The sequence below is a fragment of the Mesocricetus auratus genome, unplaced genomic scaffold, assembly GCF_017639785.1.
Source record: "Mesocricetus auratus isolate SY011 unplaced genomic scaffold, BCM_Maur_2.0 Super-Scaffold_100038, whole genome shotgun sequence".
Lineage (NCBI taxonomy): Eukaryota > Metazoa > Chordata > Mammalia > Rodentia > Cricetidae > Mesocricetus > Mesocricetus auratus.
In genome coordinates this window covers 7723275-7733670 of record NW_024429216.1, presented here as the reverse complement: position 1 = coordinate 7733670, position 10396 = coordinate 7723275, and the positions used below count along the sequence as shown (strand labels likewise).

Sequence of the window (10396 nt, the reverse complement as noted above, 5' to 3'; positions counted from 1 at the left end):
GGGTTTGAACGCTTTCTTTATGGTTATTATTTTTATAATTTATTCACTATTTGAGGTTATTTCTGTCCCTAAAGAGCTGTCTCTCTTTAGGCTGTATTTTAAGTTTACATTTAGATTATAATTTCTTTTTGGTAAGCTTAAACTGAAGTTATTTGTTGGGTAACCAACTGTTCCCAAGCTCCTTAGGCTTTTCACCTCTACTAGAAGTCTCCCCACTATTTTGCTACATAGGCAGGTTTATTCATTGTAGGGAGAGACGTGGGCACCTGTGCTGCTGACCACGCCCGTTTTGGGCATGGCTACAGGTGCGTACAGGTGTGTGGAATAAAGGGCTGAGGACAGGGGCACTCGCCCTCCCTTGGGGTTCTGGTCAGGTCTTGGAGAGCAGCGGAGTGCTGACCTTGGGTTCTCAGTTTCTCATGTAAGTGATTTCTCCCTAATAAAATAACATACGGCACCCCTATCCTGTGTATGGTAATCTTCCTCTTATAATTCATAAAAGTGCTTTCAGGTAGCTCATTTGGTTTCGGGGTTTCTAGCTAAAGTTATCTTAGTTAGAGGGTTTCTAGTTTGTTCATTTTACAGGCGATACAAGGTTTAATCTTTACTTTTTTTTGTAATTTTAACATGTCTTTTGTTTTTCCTGTGCAGCACTGTCTCTGTAGCTCCTTAGAAAAGTTTCATTCAGGGCTGGGGAGATGGCTCAGAGGTTAAGAGCACTGACTGCTCTTCCAGAGGTCCTGAGTTCAATTCCTAGCAACCACATGGTGGCTCCAACCATCCAAAATGAGATCTGGTGCCCTCATGGTGTGCAGGCATACATGGAGGCAGGATGTTGTATTCATAATACATAAGTAAATCTTTAAAAAAAAGTTTCATTCACCAATGGTTCTTTTGGTTTAAATGTTTTTATTTATGTGTTTAAATACTTTAATTTTTAGGGTGTAGAGCTAGAGTTAGTTCATAGTGTCCATTGGTCGTGGAGTCTTCTGGGTGTAGACCAGATGCTTTATATAATTTAAGCTACGCTGTGAGTAATCCAAGCACACTTTCCAGTATGCTTCCCTTGTAGGCTTGTTGGTTGGTACTATGTGTAAGATAACCTTTACCTAATTTAAGGAAGGTGGCGGGCAGTGTATATGTGCTTCATTGCTCTATTCAGTTAAGCTCTCTATTCTTAATTTACCACTAAATCCTCCTTTGTCCTTTAGGTTTCATAAGGGGTAGCATTTATGTTTAGTAAGACAATGTAGCCCATTGCTTCCCACCTCATAGGCTACAACTTGACCTACCGTTTTTACGGGCATTCTCTTGCTTACTTTTATTCCTTCTTAAGGTGAATCAGCCAGGGGTGGGGAGGTATAATGTGGTTTATCGATTACAGATCAGGCTCTTCTAGGTGGCTGTAAAGAACTGCCAAGTCCTTTGAGTTTTAAGCTGTGGCCAGTAGTTCAAAGGCAAATAGTTTTGTTATTTAATTATTTAGGTTTAAACCTACGCTTAGTGGGGTGTCTAATCCCAGTATGGATCTTAGCTGTTGTGTATTGATAATACTAGAATTACTTTCGTTTATTGAGTTTAGGTCCAACAATGAATTTTCACATATTAGTTGGGTTTTAATTCTATTGATTTAGGGTTTTTTTTGTTTGTTTGTTTGTTTGTTGGTTTGGTTTGGTTTTTCGAGACAGGGTTTCTCTGTTTTGTTTTGGAGACTGTCCTAGAACTTGCACTGTAGACCAGGCTGGCCTCGAACTCACAGAGATCTGCCTGCCTCTGCCTCCCAAATGCTGGGATTAAAGGCATGCGTGACCAATGCCCGGCTCTATTGATTTAGTTTTGAAAACACATTTTACGCCAAGAATAATTAATTTGGGTAGCTGGCATGAAATTTACCAACCCTTAGTGAGGTATAACTTAGTCAAACTTTCCTTTATTGCTTAATTTTTATCACAGCTGAGTCTCGTGGATGCATGGCTAGGTAAGGTGTCTTTGGCTATTAGTATGTACTTGATACCCTCTTCTTAGAGTTTTAGTAAAACTCTAGGTCATTGACCCTGGTTTAGGGAGTTTTGCATGTGTACTTCTTCTCTAATTAGTTACAAGGCCAGGACCAAACCTTTTGTGTTTATGGGATTAAAATCCATCTAAGCATTTTCAATGTTTTGCTTTACTGTTAAGCTACATGAATGGTTAAAAAATTAATACTGAAATCCTGCTTATGAATTTTGGCTTATAAAGGTATTAACAAAATGTCAGATTTTTACATTAAAATTTTACAGATACTGAAATTTAAGTTACATTTGGTGAATTACTAAAATGGTGGGGAGGCTTGGTAGTTGAAATCTCTGCTTTTGGGGTTTGTCAGAGAGTAGCAAATACCAAGGTGGGGGGAAGGGGCTTGACGTTACAAAACTAGTATTAATTTAAGTTGTATGTCTAACAAACACTGATATATGTGTTTGATGATATCCTATGAGGATAAATGACACTTGAACAGAGAAGTCCAGCTACAGGAATAAGCTGACCTTCATGCCTTAATGGCTATGGTCACAGCATACCAAAAATTAAAAAATACCAAATGCTCGAGATCACAGTCATGTTGGGCATGGGCTGATTAGGTCCATACCATCAAGATGTCTTATCTAAGGCGAACGTATGGATGATAAAACATTCTATGGCCCTGAAGTAAAAACCAGATGTCTGCTAAAGTTTCACATTTGCCACCCCCAAGTTAAATGGGTGCAGAGCGAGAAGAGGGGCAGATGTGGGCGGGTTGCTGGTCTCACAGAGGATGGTAGATAGATAGACCACACGGGGAAGGGTTGTAACAAAGATGAGGTTATGTTTAGATAGCATTGACTTATTCTACGTCTATAATAGTCGTGGTGTTATATATTATGGTGATATATTATGTCTTAGTTCATTAATTATACATTACATGCTTATATGCTAGGGGTAAATAATGTAATGTAGGATATACATATATGTATCATGAACTAAATTTATGTACAAGAAGTAGTTTAATTAGAATATCAGCCAGGTGTTGGTGGCACACTCCTTTAGTCCCAGCACTCAGGAGGCAGAGGCAGAACTCTGTGAGTTCGAGACCAGCCTGGTCTACAAGAGCGAGTTCCAGGACAGCCTCCAAAGCCACAGAGAAATCCTGTCTCAACACCCCCCCCCAAATCCCACCAAAGCAATATCTGCTTTGGGTACTGATGGTGGAGGATAAACCTTGCTTCTTGATATCCTGAGAAGATAATTTCTTCATTTTTGGTTTACAAGGCCTGAGTAATTTTTATACTATCAGGATGTTTTAGGTAAATTTTAGGATGCCGTCTTCAATTATACTTGCGATTGGCATAAAAATAACAATAGTAGCAAAGTAGGTGATGGAAGCTAGTTGGCCAGTAATAATAAATGGGTCTTCTACAGGTTGCCCTCTGATTCTAGTTAATAGAAGTAGATCAGCTACTGGGATTCAGTACATTGCTTGGGTGAATGGATGGACGAGTACAGACGGTGTTTTGATGTGTGAAGGATAGGTAAAGGGCTGGGATTAAAACAGAGGATTAGGCTAGTGCACCTCCTCATTTATTGGGCTAGATCATAGGATAGCATAAGCAAATAGGAAATACCATTCTGGTTTAATGTGTGCGCGGGGGGGGATTAGTGGATTTGCAGGAATATAATTATCTGGGTCTCCAAGAATATCTGGGGAAAACAATACTAAAATTATGAGAGCAATTAAGAGGAGAAAAACTTCAAGGAGGTCTTTAGTTGTATAATATGGGTGAAATAAGGGAATGTTGTCTGAGTCTGAATTTAGGCCTGATGGATTATTCGATCCTATTTTGTGAAGAAATAAAAAGTGGACTACAGGTGGGGCAGTAATAACGAATGGTAAAATAAGGTGAAATGCAAAGAATCAAGTTAGGGTGGCGTTGTCTGCTGAGAATCCTCCTCACATTCATTCTGCTGAGGTTGTGCCGACGGAAGGGACGGTCAGTAGGGGACTGGTAATAACTGTGGCTCCTCAGAGTGATATTTGACCCCTTGGAAGTACGGACCCTATAAACGCTGTTGCCATTACTGCAAATAGAAGGATAATTCCGATGTTTCAAGTGTCTAGTCTATGAGCCACAGTAAACCCCTCGACCTATGTGGAGGAATAAGCAAATGAAGAATGTTGCGGCTCTGTATAAGTAACGGATTAATCAGCCATAGTTTACGTCTCTGCAGACATGTGAGACTGATGCAAATGCTGTGGTTGTGTCTGGTGTGTAACGTATGGCTAGGAAAAGACCTGTTGGGATTTGAATTACTAAACATATGCCAATTAGGAACCAAAGTTTCATCAAGATAAAATGTTAGATGAGGCTGGTAAATCAATGAATGCATGCTTAATATTTTTGTTTTTTTTCCAGTGGTTAATAATTTTTAGTAATGGGGCCGGGCGTTGGTGGCGCACGCCTTTAATCCCAGCACTCGGGAGGCAGAGGCAGGCGGATCTCTGTGAGTTCGAGGCCAGCCTGGTCTACAGAGTGAGTTCTAGGACAGCCTCCAAAGCCACAGAGAAACCCTGTCTCGAAAAACCAAAAAAAAAAAAAAAAAAAAGTAATAATTTTTATTAATGGATGTTTCTTACAAATGTTGGCCATTGGTGTTTCTATAGTTGAGTTACAACGATGATTTTTTTTTAATGTCTTTAGCCATATGTGTAATCTATGTAGAAATTATAACAATATATTTACATTTTAAGCTCATTAATTGCGGTAGGTTATTTGGGTGATTTTATTAGTCCTACATGGACTCGAGTTATTCCGTGTGAGCAATTATGAATCTCACATTTATTTTGGGTATATATTAGGTGCATTAATATTTCGGACATACAGTTCCATAAGAACTGTTTTCCTAAGATAGCCCAAGATCGTTTCAGTTTTGAAGATAGCCTGCTCATAGTCACAGAAGAGAACCTTCTAATGCGGGGTGGGTCATGTGATTCAGAGCTTGAGCGCGACTTTTTATTTTTTATTTTTCTTGAGACAAGGCCTGGTACTCGTGGCGGTGACCGTGCCTCAGCCTCCCTCGTGGATGCGGTAACAGACCCGTCACCACCACACCCCACTTTGGGCTCAACCCTAACGCACTCCAGTACTGCGCCTCTTTAACCAAGACTAGGAAGCAGCCGGTGGCGCTCACCTTTAATCCCAGTACTGCAGGGGCAGAGGCAGGGGCATCTCCGTGAGTTCGAGGCCGGCCTGGCGTACAGAGCAGCCTCCCGAGCTACGGAGAAACCCTGGCTCAAAAACGGCAAATGAGTAAATAAATAAGGAGAGTGGGCAGTGGTTCTCAGCCGTTCTGATGCTGCGACCTGTCAGACAGTTGCGAATGCTGTTTCCCCGCCGGTCTCAGGCGACCCCTGTGACAGGGTCACGGTGACCCACAGGCAGAGAGCGCGGGTCTAGGCACCAGGAACACCAGAGCGAAGGGAGATCAAAGCCTATGCAAATACGGCCCTTGGGCTGCCGGGAAACAATCACTTTGGGCCTTCGGGGAAAGCCAACGTTGGCATACTACTGCGCGTGCGCAGCACCCTCCTCCGCCGGAACCCTGGACGGGGCCTTGCTTAAGATGTGCGCAGGCGCGCGCCGCTCTGAGCCCGCCCCCTTCTGGTCCCTGCGCTTGCGGTCTGATGTTTTCTGAAGCCATTCCCTCGGTTTTCTTACGTCACTTCCTGTTTGTGGCTGGAAAAGGCGGTATTTCCGGCCAGCGGGTGGGAGGGGGCGGCGAGCGGGGGCTGGGGGGAGGGGGCGGGGGGCCGGGCCGCGCGAGCCGTTGGGCCTGACTCCGAGAAGGCGTCGCCGCCGCCGCCGCCGCCAGCTAACTTTCGGAGCGGGAGCGAGCGCAGCGTGGCGATGGGTGGGGGTAGAGCCCCGCCGGAGAGGCTGGGCGGCCGCCGGTGACAGGTGAGAGCGCCAGCGCCCGTCCCCAAGTGCCCTCCCCTCCGCGATGGTCGCGTCCTGGCCCCCCGCGGGGCCGCGCTGGGCCGTACCACCGGGGCCCGCCGGGCGGGGACCACGGACCTGCAGGCTTCCCCCCTTCCGCATCCGAGTGGGGGCGGCTGCTCCGGGGCTCCGGGGATCAGCTCGGAGGGACGGGGCGGGGGCGGCGGTCCGAACCACCGCGGCGGCGGCGGGGGAGCTCGCTGAGCGCGCGCGGCCCAGGGGGGGTCCAGGGCCGTCGGGGGAGACAGCGCCCGCCGGCCTGCTTTGGGGCGGCGTAGGCTGTCAAGTGTAGAGGGCCGTGCCGCTCGGGTGCTTTGGGAGCCGGTCCTGTAGGGCTCGTAGAGGGAGGGCTGGGAGCTTCTGGAGAGGAGTGTGTAGCAGGGGCGGCCCCGGCCGTCAGGGTAGTACCACGTAGGCACGAGACAGCCGTCCTTAGTGTCAGGAGGAGGGAGGGCTGCGCTGTTTATCATATTTGAGGCCCAGGGTGCGGGGGACCTGGATGAGTGTTGGGGGGCGTACTTTTGGGGGTGTGATGCCTAGTGGGTTAGTGCTTTCTGCTTCCTGTAATGTGCAGGGGGGTGGACGTTTACACTCGGCTCAGCTTTTATTGAACTTCTTAATGACTTTGGGGAGAACGGGAGCGTTACTAGGGTGCCCAGTATCACGGGGTTGTCCGCTCTCCACGCCAGAACCCCTCCCAGATTATTTCTCTTTAAGGTGTGTGGGCCATCCTTTGGCAAGTTCTTTCCTTCCGGGGGTGGAGATGTGTCTTAGAAGTCACTGAAGTTTTCTGATCTCTTGTCTGGCTCCCTGTTAGGAAAGGGAGGGGCTATCGGGTTTGGATTTAAGGAGCTGTGCCTCTGGACCCGCTTGTCACCTTTTGGGAGGAAGGTTTGTTTTGAGGGACACTGGGGACGGCCCTATTTCTCTCATTTGGAGACCTTTCAGGGCCCGGTTTCAAGCCTCTGCTGGGAGAATATAAGGTTCGGGTTTGGCTGCTTTCCAGCTTATCTACTCTCCTCTTCCCAGAGACACAGTTAAGAGTTCAGGTACTGGCGGGGCGGTGGTGGGGCACGTCTTTAATCCCAGCACTCGGGAGGCAGAGGCAGGCGGATCTCTGTGAGTTCGAGGCCGGGCTGGACCGACAGCCTCCAAAACAATACAGAGAAATCCTGTCTCGTAAAAACCAAAAAAAAAAAGAGAAAGAGTTCAGGTACTGTCTGCTGTTCTGGCATGGATGTGAAGGGTCCTATTCCAGCCCAGACCACAACGTTTCTCCATCCCTGGCCACGTGGCTGCTTGTGCCTCCCTGTAACCAGCCCAACCTCGGGCCCTGTTTATGCTCCTACTAGTTGAGTGATAACAGTTGGTCGTGGTGAGGTTGAGTGCTGTTTTCCCAGCTGTTCCTCTCCTCAGAGGCCAAGGGGACTTGGAGGGGAGCGCGCGTCACCCAGCTGGGTCTCACCTAGGGTGGAAGGCCACTTTACGTTGCTTGGGATCATTGCTTGGGATCATTAGGTTCCCTACAGATTAGTTTCTCTTTGCAGTCCCTAAGCAGGGAACCGCAGAAGTGTGGTGTGGCGTGGTCAGTGTCAGGCTGTGACCTTGGTTTGCCCTATAACCTTTGTCCTAGGTCTAGATTTCCTGGAGGATTGGCTGCAGTTCCTGATTGACCTAGCTGACCAGGCTGGTGTTAGGGGCAAGGGAGCAGACGGTAGCCGTTGCTCTACAGCCTTGGTGTCTATACTGACTGGCTCCCATGTGTCACGGTTCCCAGAGAGAAAGGTCCGGCTGTGGTTTGGGGCAGTGGGTACTCCAGGGTTTTTCTCCACCAGGGATGTGTGTATCTGGTCCTCTCTCGGTAGCTTTAGAAGCTCTTCCTGGCAGAGTTAACAGAGCAATGGAAGTACTGACCATGATTGACGGCTGACTTCACTGGGCGCAGTCAGCGTGCCACACTCTGTGTAGGATGCCCTTGCGTGGTAGAGTAGCAGACCCTGTTGTCATGCTCTCCTTTTTAACTGAGGAGCTGAATCACCCGGGCCACCATTCCCAGTGGCCCATCACCAGATGGCAACAGGGAAGCCATGACACTGCTGCCTCTTTGGACACAGTGATAGACAGACAGGTCTGGGCTCAGTGTGGCCTAGCAAATTGTACTTCATGTTACTGCTGCTAGGGCTCCGAGGGCCCTAGCCAGTTTGTGGAAGCTTGTCAGAGGGCATCAGGAAGGCAGGGCGTAGCCACGTAAGCTAAGAAATGCGGCCCCTGCCTCTTCTCACGTAGTTACTGCCTTTCCACGGCACAGGTTCTGGATCTTTTCCAGAGTTCCAGGTTGGGGTATTTACCTTTGTGCTTTTGCTGAATCCCTACCACAGCCATGGCATGGTGGGAAGGGCGGGGGCGGGCAGGGTGTTACATAGGGGGAGATCCTGGGGTACTGACAAGTCCCTATTCTGTGGGATGCTGGTGGATCTCTGGAGTCCAGGACAGCCTGATCTACATAGTATATTCCAGGGTAGCCTGGGCTACATAGTAAGACCCTGTCTACAAAACAAAAGTCCTTTTTGGAACTGAAAGAGACCAGTGGGGCGGGCAGGAGTGGGTTAGCTGCTGGCTAGTGAATTTGAGTGAGGCGATGGATGGGAGCTTCTTCAGATGGAGTGGCAGGGCAGGCCTGTGAGCTAGGGCATGCGGGACAAGCGTGGAGGAGAGGGCAGTCAGGGAGCAGCGGGGACGGAGTGTGGAGGTGTGGGAGGCTGAGTTTGGTTAGGTGTATGGATCCACCACAGGGAGAGAGCGCGGGTGGCCAGGGCATGGGGTGTGTGCTGCTTCCTCCGCCTGGGAAGGGGTTGGGAATCTGAGGATTGTACTCAGTCGGGTGGTGACTTTGGCCTTGGAGGTTTGCAAGCTTCTGCCTGGGGCTGGGCCCTGTTTCCCACTCCCACTTCCCCCTCAGAACAACTGCTTCACAACTGCCTTGGTGAGACCCACTGGCCGCCTCCCTTCTCTGTGGTTTCACACTGTGTTCCTCAGGGTCACGGCTGGTACTTTAGGGATTGATGTGGGACTCAACGGGCTGACTTGTCCGTGCACCTCCAGCCAGCCTACCCAGCTGCTGTTGCCCAGCATCGGCGTGAGTGGCTGTGACGCCGACAGGAAGGTCTTTCCACAGTCTGCCCACTGCTTCTCCACTTGGCTCCGAAGTTGGAGGGAAAGGTCTTGGGCCTTACCTTCTAGTGAAAATGGGGACAGCTGACAGTGTGACAGCGTAACAGGTTAAGCGGAGGTCAGGGACAGGAGGGTGATGATACTATTTGTTTAAATGAGGTGGTCAAGGAGGGCTTTCCTTAGTAAGACTGACATGCGACCTCAGCCTAGAGTATCATGATGGAGTTGTGACAGGCCCTGGGTGAAATCCGTGAGGATGGGAGCAGTTGGCTCTGGCTGTCCCTCATGGCCCCGAAAGCTGTGTTAGATCCTCAAGCGAGAGTGGGTCAGATGCTGTTTGTATGGTTTGGCTCCAGGGTCCCCAGCACAAAGGTGCTTAGTGACACTGTGGGGTGTCTTGTGGTCCAGCCCACGAGCCTCGTTCCTAAGACTTGGTACCGTAGGCAGCAGCCCCGGTGTGTGTTTTCCAAGGTTTGAGCTGGAGAGAGCAGCGTGGACCTCTTGGGGGTCTACACAGACCCCAGGGATAAGGGGTGGGAAGAGGCTTCTTCAGTGAGCCATCTCAGTGAGGCTTCTGGAGAACTCACACCTGCCCTGCTGTGGGCCTCTCCAGCTTCCCGGAGCTCTGTGCAGAAGGCTGTCTGCACCAGGCCTCCAGGCTGCATGGTAGGGTGGTTCCGTGGCAGACTCTCTGGACAGCCAGCCAAGCAGCGCGAGGCCCAGCCGGGGGAAACAGCCTAGGAGCAGGACCAAGAGGGAGGGAGGACTGCAGGGTGGGATCGCAGCCTGGCCCTTTGGGGCAGGACCCGCTGCCAGCTCGGCACCCACAGCAGGGCCTCTGCTCTGGGGGGGCTGTGGAAGCAGAGGCTCCGTGTCAGAGGTCCCTTCGGCAAGTTCCTGGAGTCTGGCTGCCCTGGCCGGGAAGCCCAGCTACAGATGTTGTTTCTGAGGGTGAGGTCAGAAATCCAAGCCTTTCTCCATTTGCCACCTCATGGCCTTCCCGAATGTGCTGTGGCTGCTGCCACCACTGTTTTCTCCCCACACCTTCCTTGGGCTCCTCATTCTCTGCTAGTGTTGGACCTGGGGTGGCTGATGGAGAGAGAGCTTCTCGTTTAGCATTCTGAGGTTGCACCCGGGTTCGTTCTCTGAGGTGCAGTTTGTTCAGGTAAAGGTGGACATGTCCTGCGGGGTCGTGGGAGGCTCCAGGACGCTAATGT

The 10396-nt window shown here is 49.5% G+C and overlaps 1 protein-coding gene across 3 annotated transcripts in view; it reads left to right on the top strand.

Annotated features, from left to right (window-relative positions):
• Positions 1 to 326: 326 nt before the first annotated feature.
• Positions 327 to 10396, top strand: part of Akt2 (AKT serine/threonine kinase 2) — a 51483-nt gene continuing 41413 nt past the window's right edge. For 2 of the 3 annotated variants that reach the window (XM_013125598.3, XM_005086555.4), the window contains exon 1: positions 5830 to 5969. The gene's annotated coding sequence lies outside the window, so the exon portion shown is untranslated. Of the gene's footprint in view, positions 422 to 5829; positions 5970 to 10396 lie in introns of those variants that run through there. The other variant, XM_021223325.2, reaches the window with a different exon arrangement.